At 43.0% G+C, this 21,426-nt stretch overlaps 1 protein-coding gene across 20 annotated transcripts in view; it reads left to right on the top strand.

Moving 5' to 3' along the window:
* The window catches only part of SGMS2 (sphingomyelin synthase 2), an 84,617-nt gene that overhangs the window by 36,814 nt on the left and 26,377 nt on the right, over positions 1-21,426 (top strand). Inside the window, exons 2-3 of one of the 20 annotated variants that reach the window (XM_045019829.1) lie at positions 14,412-14,521; positions 16,492-16,804. The exons of 18 other annotated variants lie outside the window; for them this stretch is intronic. The gene's annotated coding sequence lies outside the window, so the exon portion shown is untranslated. Of the gene's footprint in view, positions 1-6,726; positions 6,782-14,411; positions 14,522-16,491; positions 16,805-21,426 lie in introns of all 20 variants that reach the window. One more of the 20 variants, XM_045019832.1, reaches the window with a different exon arrangement.

Below are 21,426 nucleotides of genomic sequence, written 5' to 3'. Positions count from 1 at the left end.
CTAGATCGCTTGTACCCGCCCATACGGCGTCCTACACCCTCTTGGGATTTGAACTTAGTTCTCGCTAAGCTTATGGGAGCCCCATTTGAGCCCTTGGCCACATGTTCCCTTCTTTATTTATCATGGAAAATGGCCTTTCTCGTTGCTATAACATCAGCAAGACGAGTTTCCGAGCTACACGCCCTAACGGCTGGTCCACCGTATACCATCTTCCATGCGGACAAGGTACAGCTTCGGCCACACCCAGCCTTCCTCCTAAGGTGGTGTCGGCCTTCCATTTGAACCAGGACATTTTCCTCCCGGTCTTTTTCCCGAAGCCGCACGCCTCAAGTCGTGAACAACAGCTTCACACCCTTGACATCCGCAGGGCCCTCGCATTTTACATAGAGCGGACGAAACCCTTCCGGCGTTCGCCCCAGCTATTCGTAGCGGTTGCTGATCACATGAAAGGCAAGCCGGTTTCCTCTCAGAGGATTTCCTCCTGGGTAACATCATGCATCCGGACATGTTACGAGCTTGCTCGTGTGCCAGCTAGCTGCCTCACCGCTCATTCTACGAGAACGCAAGCCTCGTCTGCCGCCTTCCTAGCTCATGTCCCCATCCAGGACATCTGTAGAGCGGCCACCTGGTCTTCTGTCCACACCTTCGCTTCCCACTACGCGTTGGTGCAACAATCTAGAGACGATGCAGCCTTCGGCTCAGCAGTCTTACACTCTGCCACGTCTCACTCCGACCCCACCGCCTAGGTAAGGCTTGGGAATCACCTAACTGGAATGCATAGGAGCAATCCCTCGAAGAAGAAAAGACGGTTACTCACCGTTGTAACTGTTGTTCTTCGAGATGTGTTGCTCCTATCCATTCCAGACCCGCCCTCCTTCCCCACTGTCGGAATAGCTGGCAAGAAGGAACTGAGGAGCGGACGGGTCGGCTGGGGTATATATCTAGCGCTATAGCGGCGCCACTCCAGGGGGCGCCCGGCCGACCCGCCGGAGTTGCTAGGGTAAAAATCTTCTGAAGAGCTGTGCACGCGCGGCGCGCACACCTAACTGGAATGGATAGGAGCAACACATCTCGAAGAACAACAGTTACAACGGTGAGTAACCGTCTTTTTTCCAGTTGGCATGGCATTCCTTTCAGGAAAGGTGTGAATAACTTGCTTGACTGCTAACTCCATTGCTATTGTGTCCCATGGCATAGTGGTCATTCTGAAATATTTTCAGGATGAGACACAGTGGGTGAGGTTATTTTTTTATATATATATATATATATATATATATAATATATATAATTTTTTTTTTTTTTTTGGGACCAATTTCTGTTGGTGAGAGAGACCAGCTTTTGAGCCACACAGAGTTCTTCTTCAGGTCTGGGAAAGGTACTCTGAGCATACAGCTAAATACAGGGTGTTACCTCACCCACCTTATCTCTCTTGTACCAACACAGCTACACTGCATATTTTCAGGATGTCTCATGCACAGTGAACTGTTAATAAAAAGGAAGTCACTTGCTTCCTGATAACTGCCTATTGACAGACACCCTATAGCAGAGGCACATTGAATTACAGATTACTCAATGCAGTCTCCACCCTTTAGACATTATGACTAAACTATTACTCTCTCTGGGGCTCTCTGTTTCAATCTTTACCCTTCTGCAACTAGGGGAAAGATTTTGAATTGGAAAGAAGAGAGCAAGTGTTGTATGTGACAACTTTAATGTGGAATGTTCAATCCCTTTTACATGGAATTTCTTGTCCCCTTGATCACTGGTTTTCTTCAAGTTTTATTTGATGAGGGAGAGAGTGGGCATTTGGACAAGCATTTGTGGTGCTTGAGTTGCCAACAAACCTTGACACCTATTCTGGTTTTTACAGGATAATCTTTTGTTGTATAGTAGTGCAGTGATGATGGCCAGTGCAGCAACAGTAGAAAATCCGAGTCAGAGATCATGACTATGTTGATGAAACCACAGACCCCCATCAAAAGTGGGACCCACAGTACCGGTCATATAGAGAGATTTTTTTCCCTTTTATTTAAAAAAAAATAGTGATTTTGCTCTTCTCATTATGATGGATATTTCTCCTCAACAGTTCATGCCAGGCAGGCTTGCCAGCTAGCTAGCTGGATCCCCCTAGGGATAAACCTTGCCCATGTGCAAACTTCAGCCTCCACACTTTTTTTTTTTTTTGGAGGAGAAAAAAGCCCCTATAAAGCCATTCTCAGGACCATCCATGGAAGAAGTTTAGTCAAAATACATATATTATGTACGAACATTCTACAGTACCTCGGAACAAAAGCCATTTCAAATCAAGATTACTGGACTTTCTTGTGGCTGTAATTCTTTTTGTTTATGACTTTTTAAAATCTTTTTCGGGCAGAGTAAAACTACTGTACCACCATAGGTCTGTAAGGCTTGTGGAATATTAGTTGTGAATAAGATCTACACTTCAATGAGTGGCAAGATAACAGTAATATTTCTCTGTAGTGTTACTGAATATATAGCAGTAGAATCCTTATTTATTTTTGCGTTGATTGAAAGTTGTCTGAATTAAGAGAGTGAGTGTTTCTGAGTCATAACTTTGCCTCTGCAGTTTTTAAGTTTAACTTATTGCATTTTTTCTGTTAGATCTAACCATATTGAAATTCCTTTGACCCCAGTAAAGGATAAATTCTTTAGAATGTGAGATTAAATGCTTTTAGTAGCTTTTATATGACCCAGAAATTTGTGGCTAGATTGCAAAAGTTTTGTTAATAGCAGTTTTGAGGGCATGATTGTTATCCTTAAAGTCCCTGGTAAAATTTACCTATATCTAGCAAGCTCTTAGACCATGGGTAGGCAACCTATGGCACGTGTGCCGAAGGCGGCACGCAAGCTGATTTTCAGTGGCACTCTCACTGCCCGGGTCCTGGCCACCAGTCCGGGGGGCTCTGCATTTTAATTTAATTTTAAATGAAGCTTCTTAAACACTTTAAAAACCTTTATTTACTTTACCTACAACAATAGTTTAGTTATATATTGTAGACTTTTATAGAAAGAGACCTTCTAAAAACGTTAAAATGTGTTACTGGCACACGAAACCTTAAACTAGAGTGAATAAATGAAGACTCGCACACCACTTCTGAAAGGTTGCCGACCCCTGTCTTAGACAGTGCTCTGTATGCTAAAAGATATTCTAAATTAGGGGTAGGCAACCTATGGCACGCGTGCCAAAGACGGCACGCGAGCTGATTTTGAGTAGCACTCACACTGCCCAGGTCCTGGCCACCAGTCCCGGGGGCTCTGCTGCTGGCCTGGGGTACCGGCCACAGGCCCCCTGCCAGCTGGGGTTCCGTCTGCTGGCTCCGCTTAGCCCGCTGCCGGCCCCAGGTCCTGGTCACCAGTCCGGGGGGCTCTGCTGCCGGCCTGAGGGCCTGGCCATCAGCCTGGGACTCTGAGGGGTGCAGGCAGGGGCAAGAGGGAGTGCAGCTCAGCAGCCCCACCTTAAAAATTGTTCCAGTGCCACTGTGCTGGGATATTTTTAAGTCCTGATTTGCTGCTTACATCACTGCATGGAACAGCGCACTGCGTTTGATGTTGAGATTAGAATGTATGTGCAAGAACAAGAATCAGAATTTTCTGACCGATTTTAAGATTTCTAGCTATTTGGCCTGATGCTTTCTTTTCTAATTAAACCTGAAAAGTTCAACGAAAGCGACTTGGATTTGTCTGTATTTCAGTGGATGGGTGCTGAAGGTTTCGAAATGCAGCTCATTCAGTTTAAAAACCTCAGAATTGTGGGCATCAAAGTTTGGAGATCTGTGGAGTGCACTTGAAGCTACCGAGAGAGATCATGGGGCCTCTATGCTGACCTGCTGGATGTCCCTGCCAGTGAAATTTAACTGTTTGAAGAAAATTTGTGTTTGCAATACTTTCAGCATTTGGATCCAAATACCTGTGTGAACAAGTATTTTCACACATGAAATCTGTCCTCTGTCCCTCTCGGAGCTGGTTAACAACTGATCACTCAGAAGCCTGTGTGTAGCTTAAAGTATCCAAATACGTGCCAGACATTGGAAAACTCAGCAAGGATCACACTAAACTGATAAGATCTGCATTTTAATTTAATTTAAATGAAGCTTCTTAAACATTTTAAAAACCTTATTTACTTTACATACAACAATAGTTTAGTTATATATTATAGACTTATAGAAAGAGACCTTCTAAAAATGTTAAAATGTATTACTGGCATGCGAAACCTTAAATCAGAGTGAATAAATGAAGACTCGGCACACCACTTCTGAAAGGTTGCCAACCCCTGTCTAAATAAACCTATGATTTTGGCCAAAGAAGGCTGAACCTAACCTTTCCTTTCATTGGCTGAAAGGATGAGGAGAGGTAACACTTACCATTGATAGTGCTGCTCATCTTCAGAGAGCTGTAGAAGCATTAGCAGGGAGGTAGAGATCTGTCCCCTTTTTATAGACAAGGAAACTAGGCAGATACCAAACAGTTATTCTCTTTGCAACTATCAGAGCTCATGTAAGAATGCAGGTAATCGTTACTCCTGGCCCTGTTGCCTCTTCCCCAGTGGGGTCTACAGAAGTTCAAACCCCATTGCCAAGGACTGAGTCTTTTGATATTTGGTGGAGTTCTTTTGTTTGTTTGTTTTTCCTGTATCCTGTTGCTCTCTTTCTCTCTGGTGGCTGCACAATGGAGAGGCAGAAAGGCCTCCTGGCTGCTTGAAGACAGGGGCCTCAGAGGCCCATGGTAGGCAGGAGAAGCAGCTGCAACATCTACCCACAACCCAATATAAGAAGGAAGATCACAGCTGGGACATGGGCAAGCATTATGTGGCTGCCAAATAAGAAGGTCACCTCAGTTGCATGACACTTCCCTGTGCTGCAGAGCTACTACTAGTGATGATGCATAAAAAGGAAAGAACCCAGCTAGACTGAATCCCAGATTGAGGTTATAAGGCTAGATGGGAGCAGGGGGGCAGGGAAAGAAATTATCCAACTTCTATAAACTGACATTTTGTTCTGGGAATCGTTAAGGGACAAATGTAGAATTTCAACTACCTTTTTGCAAAGTCATATTTCACAGTGAAATAATTCTTTCTTTAAGAACGTACCCATGATAACGACATTCTGCATCTGTGTGCATGTCAGAACTTCTCATTATTATTCTGAAATGCACAATAAATCCAGGGTCAAGTTCAAAGACTGTATATCCATTTATGGATAGTGCTGTTCTGGCCTCATAAGAGACCACTCCCACTAAAATCGACAGGAATCTTTCCATTGACTTCAGTAGCTGCTGGACTGGGCCTTCGTTAAGGAACGGAACACTGAAAAACAATCCTCTGTTCTGAGGAAAACCATTGTTTCGTTCCATGGAAACTGTACCATTGCAATCCAATCTTAAGTCTCCTATTGAGCTTTAGTTTGGATTGGGTGCAACATCTGAACAGGCAGGGTATCTAGGAATTTCTCTCAAAAATTCCTAAACGGTTCTGTTAACAGGCATCCATTTATTCTTGTAGACATATATTTATACAGGTGTGGGTACAAGCATCAGTACTGGAGTTCTGAAAGTTTTCAAGTGCAGTACTGATGAGCATATTCACTGTAGAAAATATTTTATGTAATAAGTAAACCTATGAAAATATTTGAGAATCTTGCAAACAAATTTGTTCACACTTAATATTTTGTTATGATCTTGGCTCAAGTCAAGTCTGACAGTTTTATTTTCACAGATATGAGTTCTAGACTAGACATGAATGGCAGCACTGCAGATCTGAAAGCTTTCAAAAGTCCTGTCCAGCAATGTGCTGAGCACTGTCCACTTCCATTGCCTTCAGTGGGAGTGAGGGGAACGCAGTACCTCTTGTGGTCTGATCCCAGCTGCATCCTAGTAGATTATATTCAGTGTAGGAAAATATGATTTATAATGTATGTGATAAGTAAACCTTTTAAAATATTTGAGAAACTAGCAAACAGTTTATTGACATGTTTTGTATGATCTAAGATCAGGTATAGCACTAATAACCATCTTTTACATAATTTTTCCTGATCTCTCAGAGTAAGTGGCTTAGCTATTTCTGAACTGCCTCCAAACAGTACATATATACTGCTCTGTCTCTGGCATTCCTTTCAACACACCCCAACCACAAATATAAAACACACACAAATATTATTTAGAATTGTTTTCATAAGTGTGCACATGCCCTAATAAAGCTATTTTGCTTTGAAAGTAAAATTATTGAGAAACTGATTTACATTTAAAATCTAAATTTATAGAACAGCACATATTTAGCATGGAACCTAATGAAAAGATGCCCTTAATAGTAATATTTGTTTAAAATCCTCTTCAAGGGCATTTTTATCAATGTAACAGGAATACCTAATTATCCTCACTTAGGGTAGCATAATTACAAATTGAAAAGAAATTTGTAAATTCAGAAATTCTGTGCAGGTGTTCCAAGTTTCTGCAGTAAAGAATCTGATACACAAATTTTAGGATTATTGCATGTATTTTAAGAAATGCATGTTGATTAAATATTTAAAAATCAGTGTAAATGTTTCAAATCTTGGAAATAACTAGCACAAAGAATGAACCTTGCATGAAAATCCTGAGATTGACAAAGAAGTTGAGTAAATTGCATATGTTCTTATGCACTTACCTCTTCGCACCAAAGCTTTCTTAAAATAACAACATTGCTGAAAATAAAATAATTGATTGGTTATACAGCCCAGAGAAGATTTCTTGCCTGTAACACTCGAGAGAGGACTACTTGCCAAGAATGGTAAGAACATTCTGCTATCCCACATTTAAAAGCTGCTTGTAGTTTATTACAGCCATTTACCTTTTTGTTTTATATACTCTGCTCACTTGCTTTTTTTCCTCCAAATTTGTCATCTTTGAAACATGTTAATTACATTAGTAATTCTTATTCTTATGATAACATCACTGGCTAAGCAACTCTGCTTCTTGAAAAGGATATTTTTATTTTTAATGTCTTTCTGTTTACCTCAGTCTTTGCAGCTCAATCCTAAGTGGCTCATTTAGGGAAACTAAAATCTCATCAGCCATATTGTAGAAGACAACATGCCACAGTGATATGTTCTTATAGCTATGAAGCATAAGTCTGAAGGACTGGATCCCAAAATGATGCAAAGATGATGTAGTTCTGCTTTTTCTTGGGCTTCTTCCAGTGTTGCTATAGCTACAATGGAACTTTTCCATTTCAATCTTCCTGCAGTGCAGTCTATTAATAAAACAAAATGAAAGTTTGGCCAGCTAGATAATTTTAGTGGGTAGTTGTCACAGGCTGACTGGTTCCTTTAAAAGGGAGCAGTTGGGCCAGTGCCCGTGTAACTCAATTGGGCTTAAAAAAGGACATCTGAACCCTAGAGGGGAAAATATTTGGTGAGTTGGAGCCTGAGAGGGGTCAGGAAGGGGCAGGTGAGAGCTGCCAGAGACCCAGACAAGAGAGAATTAGCAAGAAAATGGTGGCAGGAGTTGCTTGGAGGAGAGCTGAGTTTGGAAGGAAAGCAGTAACTGTGAGCTGCCGGTGAGGAGCTTGGCAGAGAGCTGTTGGGTGAGAACTGACTGAAGCTGGGGTCCCCTGACAAGCAGACGGCATGGACAACGGCCCCTAGGAAAAGGAGAAGATCTGGCTTGGTCAGGGGAAGCCGAGCCCAGAAACAAGAGGGTTACTGCAGAAGGGTAGATCCTCTGTGCAGGGGTATGACTCAAAGGCATGGAGGAGTGGAACACTGCAAGATGGGGAGCCCTCGGGATGAAGACCTGAGTGAAGGGGTGTGGGAAGACTGGTCACTCTCAGGCTTGAGGAGGCAGATGCCTGGCTCCGGGGCCAAAGGAACCGAGACCGAAGTGCTGCTATTGACTCTTGGGTGGGTGACTTGCTGTTGATGTCCCTGGAGAGAGGCATGGGAAACACCTGCTGTATGTTTGTTAATTGTGGAAATTGGAAATTGGTTTTACTACAGGGTTTGGGGGAAATACTGCACTGGTGTATGTGAATATATTATACCCAGAGGTGGGCTTTATGTCAGATGCTAAGAGACTGTCCCTTTGATAGGCAGAAGGATGTGGGAAACTGAGGCAGATGAACCTGTCATGCTGCAGCTTGCAGCAGGAATGCATCTCAGGTGGGAGTCGCCTTATCCGAGTAGTGCAATTTAGGTTTATATGAATGCTGATTAACAAAGACCATTTGTAATGACCTGGCTGCATCCCCCTAGTGGACAGTCCTCAGTCTGTTGTAATTGAACTCAACATTTGTGTCCCACATGCTTTCAAGCCAGCTGGTCAGGGCAGAGTCCAGACTCCATTTCTAGCTCTGGATTTCTAAGGAACGCTCACAGGTGTGGATTACCTGTCTGCGGCCCTCTGTTGGGATGTGGGATTTTGCATTCCAACTGCCCAAGACCATGAAACCAATTCTGACACTTCCCAAATCTCCCCAGTTATTTATAAACACTTCCTCAGAGTTTCACCTCGCCATGGAGGTACGTTTGTTTATAGTTTTAACTCTTGGGAACGACGTGGCAGGTAAGATAAGGAATACAGGTTTAAGCCTTTAACTTTTTTACCTTTTAAAGCAGATGGAAGTTACAGATATGCGAGGAAAGACAGTGAAAAACCTATATAATCTTTCCCTGGGGCTATGCTGACCTCTTCTTGTGGGTCCTAGGTTAGGTGAATAGACCTCTTTCTTGAGTTCTTCTGTTGTCTGGGAATGGTCAGCCAGAGAGAGAGAGCCTGGAGCAGATCCTGTTCTTAATAAGGTTTTAGTTACCCCTCTCATGTGACCAGCTGATCAGCTTCAGAACCCCAGTCAGGTGGCTAACTGGTAAATGCCAGCCCCCTTCTCCCAACTCCAAACTGGGAAAACCAGTTTCCTTTGGTCTGGCCACTTTCTGTAGCAAAACCATTGTTCTAGGGGTGGACCCCTTTGATTGGAAGACAATCAAAGTTTATTACTCTTTGTGTAGCCCTTCAGAGCATTGTCAGGCATTACAGTAAGCTGTCCTTGGTCTGTCCTTGACCTGTAGGTAATTACAACGTAGGTCACATTCTTTAAAATGGTGTGAGTACCAATTAAAAGTCACAATTTGATACAGACATTATACTGATCCTTCACACTACTGGAAATAGATTTGTATTGTTCTAAGAAGCAAGCTGAAATTCTGAAAGCAAACAATTCTGAAAGAATGGGGTAATAGTTTATACTCTGTAATGGATTGTCAGCTGTCAGTCAGTATATTTAGTACTGCTGAAGATTAATTAACTGCTTACTGATTCACTGTTCCATTCACCTGGCTCTTAGAAGGTGCGAGCATCCCTGCGGTATAAGTCTCAAGCTGTCATTGTCATTAGTGCAGTTCTCATGGTTTCCATTAATAGTCTATAGATTTAAAAAAATACAAAGACTTTGCCTAAATCTTGTGATGTTATAGCTGAAATAGTCCAGTGTTATATTAATAGATATGTGAAATTTATAATCTCTTTCCTCTACTTTGCACATCTGAGATAACTAGTTAAAAAGCAATATTGCCATATATGCATAAATACAGGACTTGGGGGTATTTCTCAGGCCATCAAAACTGCCTCAAAAATCTCAGGATTCTTGTTTGTGCTACAGATACTAGGCAGTATCTGTAGCATGAAATAGACTTAAGACAAAGAAGAGAGCTGAAGGAGATTTCAAACAAATAATTGGAGTTCTTGAGCCCCTACCATTGTCAGTCTACCTAAAGTGGCTGTCGCTTTAAATTAAGCCTTGATCACAAAGCATGCATTGCTTCAAACGATCTTGCTATACATAGAGCATGAGAAGTGGTAGATCAATATACTTTAACTTCTTCAGTAAAGTTTCAAGAAACAAGCACTTCTCCCATACACTTTATGAATAACTTGGTTTTAAATATGCAGTTAACAAAAGTGCCTGACTGTCAGATAAGTTTGGTTTGAGTTAGGGTTATCCCTTTATTTGATGGTTATCTTCTATGTCCTGGAAGCTACACTTTGAAGTCATCAAGTGTCCTGAAAAATCAAGTATCATTGGTGCCAAAGCATCATCATCACATCATTGTGTACTGATGACTGTTTTCTTTTTTAAATAAAATTGTAAAGTGGAGGTGAAGGAAGAAAGGGAAAAACTGTTGTCTTGACCTAGTATGTGATGGCCATTCACTGTTATGTAATTTTTCGTAACTAAAATTTCTCTGCTTTCCTGGGACAATTCTGGGTATAGAAAAGAGCTTAATTTTTTCCCCCCAAATCTTGTGGACATAATTTGATGCAAATAGAGGTCTTTATAATATCCTCTCAGGTGAATATGTAGGTAGATTCTAAGTAAAAATATTTTGAGGAATCAAGGGCAGGCTAAAGCTGGTAATTTTCCTTATATTTCCGCATATGAAGACCTAGAAAATGGAGCTCTTGGTTAGCTCCATTAGATGTGTTCATCAGGTCAAATATCTTCCTATAATCCATGCTGGATGCATGCAGTATCATAAGGGATAGATATATTTGGGAGAGAATTTTGATTTTGGGGGGGTCTCTGGGTTAGCCATTGACCAGTTTTTTGGGTTTTTTTTATATATAGGATAATGCCCAAAGCTATTAAGTATGGGGATTTATTATGTAAGTAGTCTATTGGACTAAAAAACTACAGACTGGAGCCCATAGTTGACTGTGTCTTTAAGGACAAATATTTTTAAGGCATATAAATTGTCCTGATATAGGAGGAACAATCCTGATATTTCATAAGCAAAATATTTAATATTTTGTCAGACTGTCATATTTTAAGAGTTAAAAAGTATATGCCTATATTTTCCCACAAATGTCCCTGTGGTTGCATTCACACATTGGCAGGGATGAAAGATCGAGGGAGAGCTTTCCCAGGGTGAGTTAGATCTTCTTGGCATTTAGGTATATGAAGTGTCTGAATTGTATACTTTGGAAAAAGGGGACTGGGTTACCAACAAGTTTATAGATGACCTTGATGGGCAATGTGAGGAGGAGATATAGATGCTGTTTTCAAGTACAGTTTTATCTCTCTCTTTATCTACTGCTTGACCAGGTTAATCATAAATGTCTTGGACGGGTCAGAAGAACTAGTTTAAATCAGGGCTGCCCGGGGGGGGAGGGGGCAAGAGGGGCAATTTGCCCCGGGCCCCGCAGGGGCCCCCACGAGAGTTTTTCAGGGCCCCTGGAGCAGGATCCTTCACTCGCTCCGGGGGCCCCGGAAAACTCTCGCGGGGTCCGGGCCCCTGGAGCTTTTTCCGCTCCGGGTCTTCGGCGGCAATTCGGCAGCGGGGGATCCTTCCACTCCGGGACCTGCCGCCAAAGTGCCCCGAAGACCTGCGGCGGCGGGTCCTTCTGGCACTTCAGTGGCAGGTCCCAGGCCAGGTCTTTGGCGGCAATTCGGCGGCGGGGGGCCCCTGAATCCTCTGGGCGGCCCTGGTTTAAATAGTCATTTTACTGGTAGTAAAATTATAATTTCCTAGGAATGCATTCAGGCTTTCATATGTAGGGTATATTTAAATAAAAGAAAATACAAGGAACTAAATTCCACCCTCATCATACCTGTGCAAAGCCATTGACTTCAGTGTGATTGCAGTAGTGCAACTGAGGCCAGCATATGGCTCTGTGTTGGGGCCTGTAGCAGGTTAGTTACTCGCTCCTGCCCTTGGGGGCTTAAAATAGCCCAGGAGAGGGCTGTAGCTGGGGCAAGAAGCCTGGGCTGATTGGGAGAAAGCAGGCTCAGCTGTGGCCAGGTCCCAATCAGGCTCAGCTGGCCCCTATAAGAGGCAGTGAGCCAGGCACCCAGACAGTCTTTCTCTGCCGGTAGAGGGAGATGGGCCTGGCTGCAGGAAGCTAGAGACAGGGTACCTGAAGGAGCAGGGCTGGGGAAAGGCAGAGGAGCTGGGGAAGCTCCAGCCTGGAAAGCCCCAGGCTGTGGCCTAGCATAAGGCCAAGAGGTACTGGGGGTTGCAGGGGGCAGCCCAGGGGTAGGCAAAGGCAGCAGGTCCAAACCCCTTTGCTGATGATGAGTGGCTGATACTGCAGTGTGCCCCAGTGAACAGGGGCTAGATGGAGACTGGGCAGTAGCTAATACTGAGGCAAAGTGGGGATAGTGGGGTGGGGGTTCCCCTGGGAGGGGGATACCCAGTGAAAGGGGCACCGGGGTCCAGAGAGGGACATGGGGGCCAAGAGGACAGGCGGATCACTGGCCTGCAGAGGGTGCTCCAGATGCTGGAATGAGCTAATTCCTGAGAACAACCAGCAGGAGGCGCCGCAGGGGTGAGTCTGGCCCGTCTACAGGGCCCCTTCAGTTTCCTTTCTCTTTGCCTTGCACAGACTGCTCAGACCTTCTTTTGTGTAGATACCACCATGCAGTGTATTTACCGTGTTACACTCTACCACCTTCTACATGCTTGTGCAGTCACAGTATTTATGATGTGTTTTAGTTTTACTATCTCTTCTCCAAAGGGTGAGGAGAAAACATGTCTCCTCCCAGAGAATGCCCTTTCGTCAGGCCCTACTAGTCTTTCTCTCTCTTCTGCTTCTCTCCCCTTGCACTTCCTTCCTGTGCTCTTTTATCCAGTCTCCTAGTTAAGGGGCTAATCAGCCCATTAGCTATCTGGCCCCAATCTGATCTGGTAATCAGAAACTCCTCTTCTTAATCAGGAGTTGGATTTAGCTTGGGGGGGGGGGAAGAGAGAGAGAAAAGAGACTTTTTTTATAGTTAATGAACTCTGTCATGTAAATTCAGTCCTGCATGGCCACCTTTGAAGGCAGTGGGTGTTCTGTGTGCAGAGGACTTGAAGGATTAGGACCTTTGCTCTTCAGGGTAATATTGAAAGGACATGCAAGACTTTCTGAAGGGTGGAAAGGGGATTTGAAAGGTCCTCCACCCAAAGTGCATTTTAGTTGTCTGGCTAGCTTGGAAGGACCATGTACAATCTCATCAAAACAACACCAGAGGACCTAACGAAACTTCAGTTGAAGGTGAGTTTCAGTCACCGTATGTCTGGTAATCTGAGGTGATACTGCAGTGTTTTAACAAGGCAGGACGTGGAATACACTCTTAAAATGTCCCTAACTGGGAAAGAGGCAGTTAAATTCTGGAAAAAATAGATTTTTAGGTCCAATATTAGATAACACAGCAATCTTTATGTGCCTTCCTTAGTATGAGTGTTTCAGTTAATACAAATGAAATTAAGTATAGAGCTACTCATGTAGCTTCCTGATAAAAGTACCCATTATGTATCCATGTTAAAGTGAACTGACTGGTTAGAGGTTTCCTCAGATTGCTGCATTTTGCTTGGATCTCAGTCACTGGAGCTTATTTAGATAGAACTTTTAAAAGTTTACTTACATATTTTACCCATGCATCCGACGAAGTGGGTATTCACCCATGATAGCGCATGCTCCAAAACGTCTGTTAGTCTATAAGGTGCCACAGGACTCTTTGCTGCTTTTACATATCTTGTCCACATATGTTAATACAATGCATACCTAAATATGTACAATATAAAACAAAATGGGAAAGGACCCAAACCTGAAGAAGAGCTCTCTCTGGCTCAAAAGCTTGTCCCTTTTAACAACAGAAAGTTGGTCCAATAAAAGAGGATTTATAAATTAGTCAATTTTTGCACAAGGCCTTATCAAAGAAAGGGAAGCTCAGCAAAAACCAGAGGAGCCCTTCTCTTTTCACTTCCTCTTTTATTAGTCACCTCCAGAATATAGAAGCAAAATCACACAAGGAAATGACCAAAATATTAAGATAAATGTGATTCTTTACGCACTCAATCCAGACAAGACAGGCTTCTTCCCTTGGAATATTTTGAAACTATTAAGGACAGTAGCTGCTTCTTGAGTGATTCATCAGGGAAGAGAAAGAGTCAAGAGTTGGAAGTAGGAAGAAAGAAAGGGCAGAGAAATCATGCAAAAATCTTTTCCCCCAGGCTCTATGCTATAGGGCGTATATCTTTATGCTTAAGAAATGATGTAACTAAGTCAGAATGGGAATCCCCAGTAAAACTAAAATGCCTTCAGCAGCTCCAACTTGTTTTGCAAGAGGTGACCTCATTAGTATCCCTGCCATGTAAAATCAAGAAAACACAAGCCTAGGGGCAAACTTAGAGATCTCTGGGCTTCTTTATTTCTGACACATTACCTGGATGCACTACATTCCTGACTGGTCAATAACTTCTCATGCAGGCACATGTGGCTCTGGAAGTGAAAAGCAGCTATTGGATACTTCAAAATTATTGAGAGAGAATCCTTTTGAGGATCCATTAGACAAGGCTAAGAAACTAAAAGATTTCTCCTACCCACTTGGTAATACCAGGAATAGTATAATGATATTACAAAATTAAGCAATCTTTTTTTAACAGATTCATTCCTCAAAGAAATGTGAAAAGAGGAAAAAGTCAATGAAACAGGATGAGGGTGATTGAAGAGAGAAATATGTTAAGTGACAAGGTGATCCTTGCATAGGTGGCAGGTTTGTATAATTTTTGGTGGGGCCCAAAATGGTGGTGCCCCCCCGCTCCCTAAGACAATATAAAATGAAGCTACAACACGTCAGTGCCACAAGATTACAAGGGTCAATTAAAAGTGGAAAGTCAGAAGCAGCACTTGCCTACTTCAATATACAGTATTATATTTTGTTGCACCTGTTGTGATGAAGTGGGAATGTTCTTAATATTTTCTCTGAATACTGTGTGGGTGCCTCAGTTTCCCCTGCAAGATGCCAACTGAAGGTGTTGGGGACAAAGAGATCAGGTGGCCTCCTTGTCCGGAAGAGACACAGAGGCCAGAGGAGGGAGTGTCAGTTTGGAGCTGTCTGGGGAAATGGGGAGAGACCCAGAACTTGGTTCTGGGCCCCCCAACCCCCCCAAGATGGACCTGACAGAGGGGTTCTGTTTTCTGTACCAACAAGCTCTGTTTAAACTGTGTTCCCGTCATCTAACAAACCTTCTGTTTTACTGTCTGGCTGAGAGTCACATCTGACTGCGGAGTGGGGTGCAGGGACTCGCTGTGGAAAGTTAATACTAACAACTGGTTCCCTCCTCCTCACCCCAGGAGGGGATCATGCCCCCCCCAGGGGACTCCTGCCCCATCCAACCCCCCCATGTTCCTTGACAGCCCCCCCCCCGGGACCCGTGCCCTATCCACCCCCCTTCCCTGTCCCCTGACTGCCCCTTGCCACCCCATCCAACCCCTTCTCTCATTCCTGATGGCACCCCGGGACCCCTGCCCCATCCAACCTCCCCTTCCCTCTGTCCCCTGACTGTCCCTGGAATCCCTACCCCTAACTGCCCCCCACTGCCCCATCCAACCCCTACTCCTTCCTGACTGCCCCCCTGGACCCTTGCCCCCATTCAATCCCCCTGTTCCCTGCCCTCTGAACGCCCCGACACTAATCCACCCCCCCAACTCCCCTGCCCTCTATCCAACACGCCCTCCCTGCTCCCTTACCGTGCTGCCTGGAGATGGGGGCCGGGCTGGGCTGGGGCTGGGAACGGAGCCACCCGGCCGGAGCCCGGGGCAGGAACCGCGCTGCCTGGCCGGAACCCGGGAGCCGGAGCCCGAGGGCCGGGGCAGGAGCCGCCCGGCCGAGCTTGCGGCAGGACCCGGGGGCCGGGGCAGAAGCCGCGCTGCCCTGCCCGGCGAGGTCGCAGCTCGATCCCGGGGGCCAGGAGCCGAGCCACGCTGCCCAGCCCCAGGGTCCGGCCGCGACCTCACCGGGCGGCGCGGCGCCTGGAGCCCTTCTTCTGCTGGCGCCCCCGCCCTCCAGCCTCAGCCCCAGCTCAAACTTACCTGCAGGAAGCCACTGCTTTCTTCTCAGCCCTCCCAGGCTTCCCGCGCGAACAGCTGATTTGCGGGAAGCTGGGGAGGGGGAGGAGAAGCTGGAGGAGCATTCAGAAGAGGAGGCGGAGTGAGGTGAGGTGGGGCCGGGGGAAGAGTAGGGAGCTGCTAGAGCTTTTATTAAATTTAAAAGCCCTTTTGGAACTAGTTGTTCCTCCAGGAACAACCGGTTCTAAACGGGCTTCTAAATTTAACAACCAGTACGAACCGGCTGCAGCTCACCACTGGGTGAGAGGCGGGGGCGGGCGCTCCAAGCAGGGGAGAAATCTAGCTCCAAATATTGGTGGAGCAGAGCCCCTGACTTTGAATATTCCTGGGGCTTTAGCCCCAGGAGCCCATATAAGTTGGCGCCCATGGATCCTTGGTATACAATTTTCACAAAATACTGTAAGTCCTGAGCAAATGGTACCTTTGGGTGAAGGATATTACATGCCTGAGGAATTTTTTTTTAACGGTGTATATTTTGATCAGAAATCACTTCAGTTTTTTCCTTCCCCAGTTGTACACATCTCAGAAAAATCCTACAGTGAAAATCTGTGGACTGGCTTATGATGAACAGAAAATTCTTTTTTTTATACCTAAAATTGTTTTTCTTCAAATCAGCAGGTCCACAAATCTGACCCACCCAAGATCAATTTGGGACTCAGGGAAAGCTGCCACTCTGCAGTAGCACAATTTCTCATTACATTATCTGACATTAGTCTGTGGTGCAGCTGGGACTTAAACTACAGTCTCCCCATACCTAAGCTAGTGAACCATCCTTCCTCTTCTTCTACGGAAAGGTATTCAAAGGGAAAGATTTGGCCTGTGTTACTGACTGACGGGCCCAGAATTACTTCTAGAGTTGCAAGTAGACTAAAGATCCACTGGGTGGATCTGTGGATCTGCTTATGTAAAGAGAGAGGAGAACATTCAGGTGAGTAGAAGCACATTTATCCTAGAATAAGCATTATGGGCTCAAGACAGCTAATTTTCCTGAGGCTAAAATGACATAAAGATATTATCCTTATTGTTAAATTTGGTAGTATTTTTCTTTAGTAGGACAGTAAACCTTTCAAGTGGTCATATTTTTTAATTTTGCTAATATATTAAGGTCTGATAACAGTGTTCGAGTACAGTCTTGCTTTACTTCTGGTGCCTCAGCAGCCATGTCCTGAAGGGCTTTTGTAGAGAACAGAGTTAATCTTTTATTATTCATATACAATTTTAGTACAGCACAAACAAAGCTTAGGTGGTTTATTTAGGTGAGTGTGCATTTTATACATATATCCTCTTATGCCCCAATCTTGCAAATACTTACACATAAAAGTTAAGCATGTATGTATGAGAAGTCTTGTTCAAGTCAATAGAAATACTCATATGAATAAAGTTATGCTTAAATGTTTGTAGGATCAGGCCCTACAGATTGAGGAGATCATAATAAACTGATAAGTCTTCAAATATGTTATGGGCTGTTATAAAAAGGATGGTGATCAATTGTTTTCCATGTCCACAGAAGGTAGGACAAGAAGTAATGGGCTGCATCAAGGGAGATTTAGGTTAGATATTAGGAAAGACTTGCTATCTATAAGGGCAATTAAGCTCTGGAATAGGGCTCCCAGGGAGGTTGTGGAATCCCCATCGTTGGAGGTTTTTAAGCACAGGTTGGGCATATAACCTGCCAGGGATGATATTGGTTTATTTGGTCCTATCCCAGTGAAGAGGGCTGACTTCTTGAGGTTCCTTACAGCCCAGCATTTCTATGATTCCAAAATATTTTATATGAGATGGTAAAATAATGGCAGTTGCTGAGCTGTATTCCACTGATCCATTTGACTCTTCTGGAGTAATTTCCAGGCACCATTATTTCAGTATGTGACTGAATGTAACAGTTTGTAAACAAATAATCCTGTAACATAAAATACAAAATATGAAAAATGTAGGGACTATGTATGTGCTGCTGCTTGCCTCCTTTTGGTTTTATATTTAAAAATCAAAACCAATACACTTAATATAGGTGCCACACACACACACACACACACACACACAAATATTAAATTAGTTCCCATTGCTACAGTAATATACACCTTGCAAAAAATACATACCAGAAACATTCCAGTTAATAGGAGCTATGGAATAAAAAGTATGGAAATGATCAATTAAGGAAATAAGGATAAATATTGCAGTACCCTGACAGTTCATAGATTGTCTTAAAATTGTAGATATGGAAATTCTAACAACATGAGTAGCTTCATTGAAGTGGACTGGAGAGAAAAATATGCTGCCAAAAATACTGATATTTATTGCTTGAAAATGATCCTGTGTACAAGGTTAAGATGATTATTTACTAAGTAAGACCTTGATCTTGCAATCTATTCTTTGTGGGCAGATCCCTATACCCCCACCACAATGCAAGTTCGAGGCCTAAATCTTTAGCTTGATTACAAGAAAATGGTAGAAACTTCACAAATTTCAGAACAGTCATTTCTTCAACTGAAAAAAAAATGTTTTTTTAAATTTCCTTCACATTTTGGGGGAAATTGCTACTTTTTCACAGCTAATCTTCAAATTTTGGAAACAGACTTTTCTCAGTGTTACAAAATGAGAGTTAGAGGTGAAAAATCCTGCTTACAATTTTCTCTTTATCTATGCATGATATCAGCCTACTTTCTGTGCAGCAATAGCTCTTCTATTTTGTGATCTACGTTATCATGGTAGCCTTTATGTAGTAAGAACATTTTGCTTTTTTGATATAATCAGTGTCTCAGAGATCAAGTTAAAACAGATGCAAGTGGAACCTTTACTGACATGATACACAAATGTAAAATGTGTGCCTAAACCACCTGGCAGTGCCCTTTTTAATATGCCATTTTAAACTATACTGTCAGCTACTTAAATAATGTCTGTGCATCTTTTTTTACTCCTACATGCCTTTTAGAAGCTTAATAGAACAATCCCATTTACTGACCATTGTCCTTTTTCTGTTTGTCTTTTCCCTTTGTTTCTAATGCAGCAGAAGCAGCTCACTCTGTTATTTAGTCTCTGGTATTTATTAATATACATATACAATATCACCATAAATAAGAGTGCTTCTGCTGCATTTTGTATACATTCAAAAAAAAAAAAAGGGGGCTCTGTCATCCTTAGTGATGTCATCAGGAATATGTTCAGCTCTGGGAGCAGTGCTTGTTGGACAGAGAACCCATGCAAGGGGAACAAGAGAGGATTGTTTTAAAAAAGTTCTATTTTTGGATTTGCTTATCTATAAAAGAGTGGGAGAAACACTGGTTCGGTGGATCAAGTATTGTCTTGGGAGTCAAGACACCTAGGTTCTAATCATGGCTCTGCAATTAATCTGCTGTATCACCTTGAGTAAGTCGCTTCACCTGTCTGTGTGGAATTTTCAAAAGTGCTCAGCTTTGGTCTAATTCTGCTTCAAATGAATTTTCTAAAGCATTGTTCCTCCATTTTCTGATTGGTAAAATGGGGATAATGGTTCTTTCCTTTTAAAAACAAAACAAAACACTTTTGAGATGTATGGAAAAGCTCTTTTGTGATCTCACTAGCTGTTATAACGATGTGTTTGGGGAGGACAGACTTCGAATTGATATTTATAGATGTTCCCCATCACACTGTAAACCACTGTAAAGACTGATGCACGATTCTTTGCTGACGTACCTCGCATGATTTCGGTGGAATTATACAGCATTTGTGGCAGGGAAAATGAGCCACATGGATTCAGTTTGTACCCTAATTTGAGTCTCCTTTAAAAGCAAATATGGATTTTTGAAGGACAAATATATGCATCTTTTCACTACATTTACAGAGGAGCAATCATTTGTAGGCATGAGCCATTCAGATGGCTAGTCTCTCATTTAGGAAAGCAGTATTTTACCCAAGACAGTGCCTTCTTTTTGTTTTGAATTTATCTTTCACTAGCTGCTTTCCAAAAAGAGGTGAATCTCTTGAACGGCCTCAGAGGCTGCATGTAATAAATTTAACAGTGCTGCTGTTGCTAGGGGTCTGTTGCTTCTGCTATTGTACAGATCTGCTCAAAATCTCTTGCTTCCCACAATAAGAAACACCACTGCATTTATTTATTTATTTAAACAGCAGGAAGATTTTAAATGGTTAGAAATATGGTATATTGTTTAATCTATGTACTTTGTACACAGTTAAATGGAAGGGAGGGAGTGTGAAAGGGGATACTGTGGTCGGAACATGGGACTAGTTGCTTTGGAGGACTCTGCATCTTCCTCTTCATAAGCAGATTTTCCTCAGATCTCTACTGTGTTTCCTTCAGTCAAGACTGCTACCTGCTCTTAATTCATTACCCAGTCCTAATTGTGTCTAGATGCCCTGTAAAAACAACCATGTCAAGGGACCTGGTTAAAACATAGTTGTCACCTGTCATGGTAAAAACACAGTTCCATCAAGCAATACTACAGCCTCCATCTGTCCAACATCCCACAGACCTAAAAATCACAAATTGAATTTGGGTAAGAAAATCCCCTTGCATCTCTCATGGCACTGTGTCACAATGCCACTGGATCACCACTAACTTCATGACATAAGATTTTTATCTCCTACTTCCAACAGGATAACTGTCAAGGGTGGTGACCCTACTTCAGTCTTCTCACTTTTCTGAGGTTTATTCACTATTGCATCTCTTGGTAACAGTGAGACAAAGTATTTGAACTCTGTAGAAGCAGCAAAGAATCCTGTGGCACCTTATAGACTAACAGACGTTTTGCAGCATGAGCTTTCGTGGGTGAATACCCACTTCTTCGGATGCAAGTGACTTGCATCCGAAGAAGTGGGTATTCACCCACGAAAGCTCATGCTGCAAAACGTCTGTTAGTCTATAAGGTGCCACAGGATTCTTTGCTGCTTCTACAGAACCAGACTAACACGGCTACCCCTCTGATATTTGAACTCTGAAACTTGGCAGTTTGGGGTCATAGAAATTTGTACAGACCTTTTTTTGTTTTATTTTTTCTGTTTTCTGTTCATGTGGGTTTATATTCCCTGATCTTACCACAAAACTCAGAGTGAATAATTAATGAACCTAAAAACGGAAATCAAAACTCAAACAAAACCACCAACTTTTACCTAGTTGGGGGTAGACATCCTGTGAAATGGCCCAGTTTTTCATAGTTTCAATTCAAAATGGCAACTAGTCAGATTCACTGAACACCTTGCCATGTTGGCCTGAGTTTCAAGTTGGTAAGATGACCCAAAAGCAGTTGATTTCTGCCACATGTTCATTACTACATTAAATGTTTCACAAAGTTCCATTTGGTACACAAAATAGAAGCTAGCCTTTCTGTGCATGAAAGACACAGCAGCCAACTGCGCATAAGTAGAAGTCTGTGACTGCTTTATTCCTGAGTTTGGGTGTAATTTGTGCATGGGTCCTAGGCAGCTTGTGGAAAAGTGCCACAAGGTCAGGGAGGTGGAACAAGTGCTGGTTTTCAGCCCAGGCCTTGAGGGCAGCCAGCTTTGTTGGCTTGAAGTATAGAGCAGGTGCCAATTCATAAGAGATCCGTAAAACTCAGA

This window comes from Mauremys mutica, chromosome 5 (assembly GCF_020497125.1).
Source record: "Mauremys mutica isolate MM-2020 ecotype Southern chromosome 5, ASM2049712v1, whole genome shotgun sequence".
Taxonomy (NCBI): Eukaryota; Metazoa; Chordata; order Testudines; family Geoemydidae; genus Mauremys; species Mauremys mutica.
This window is presented reverse-complemented; position numbering and strand designations above follow the sequence as displayed.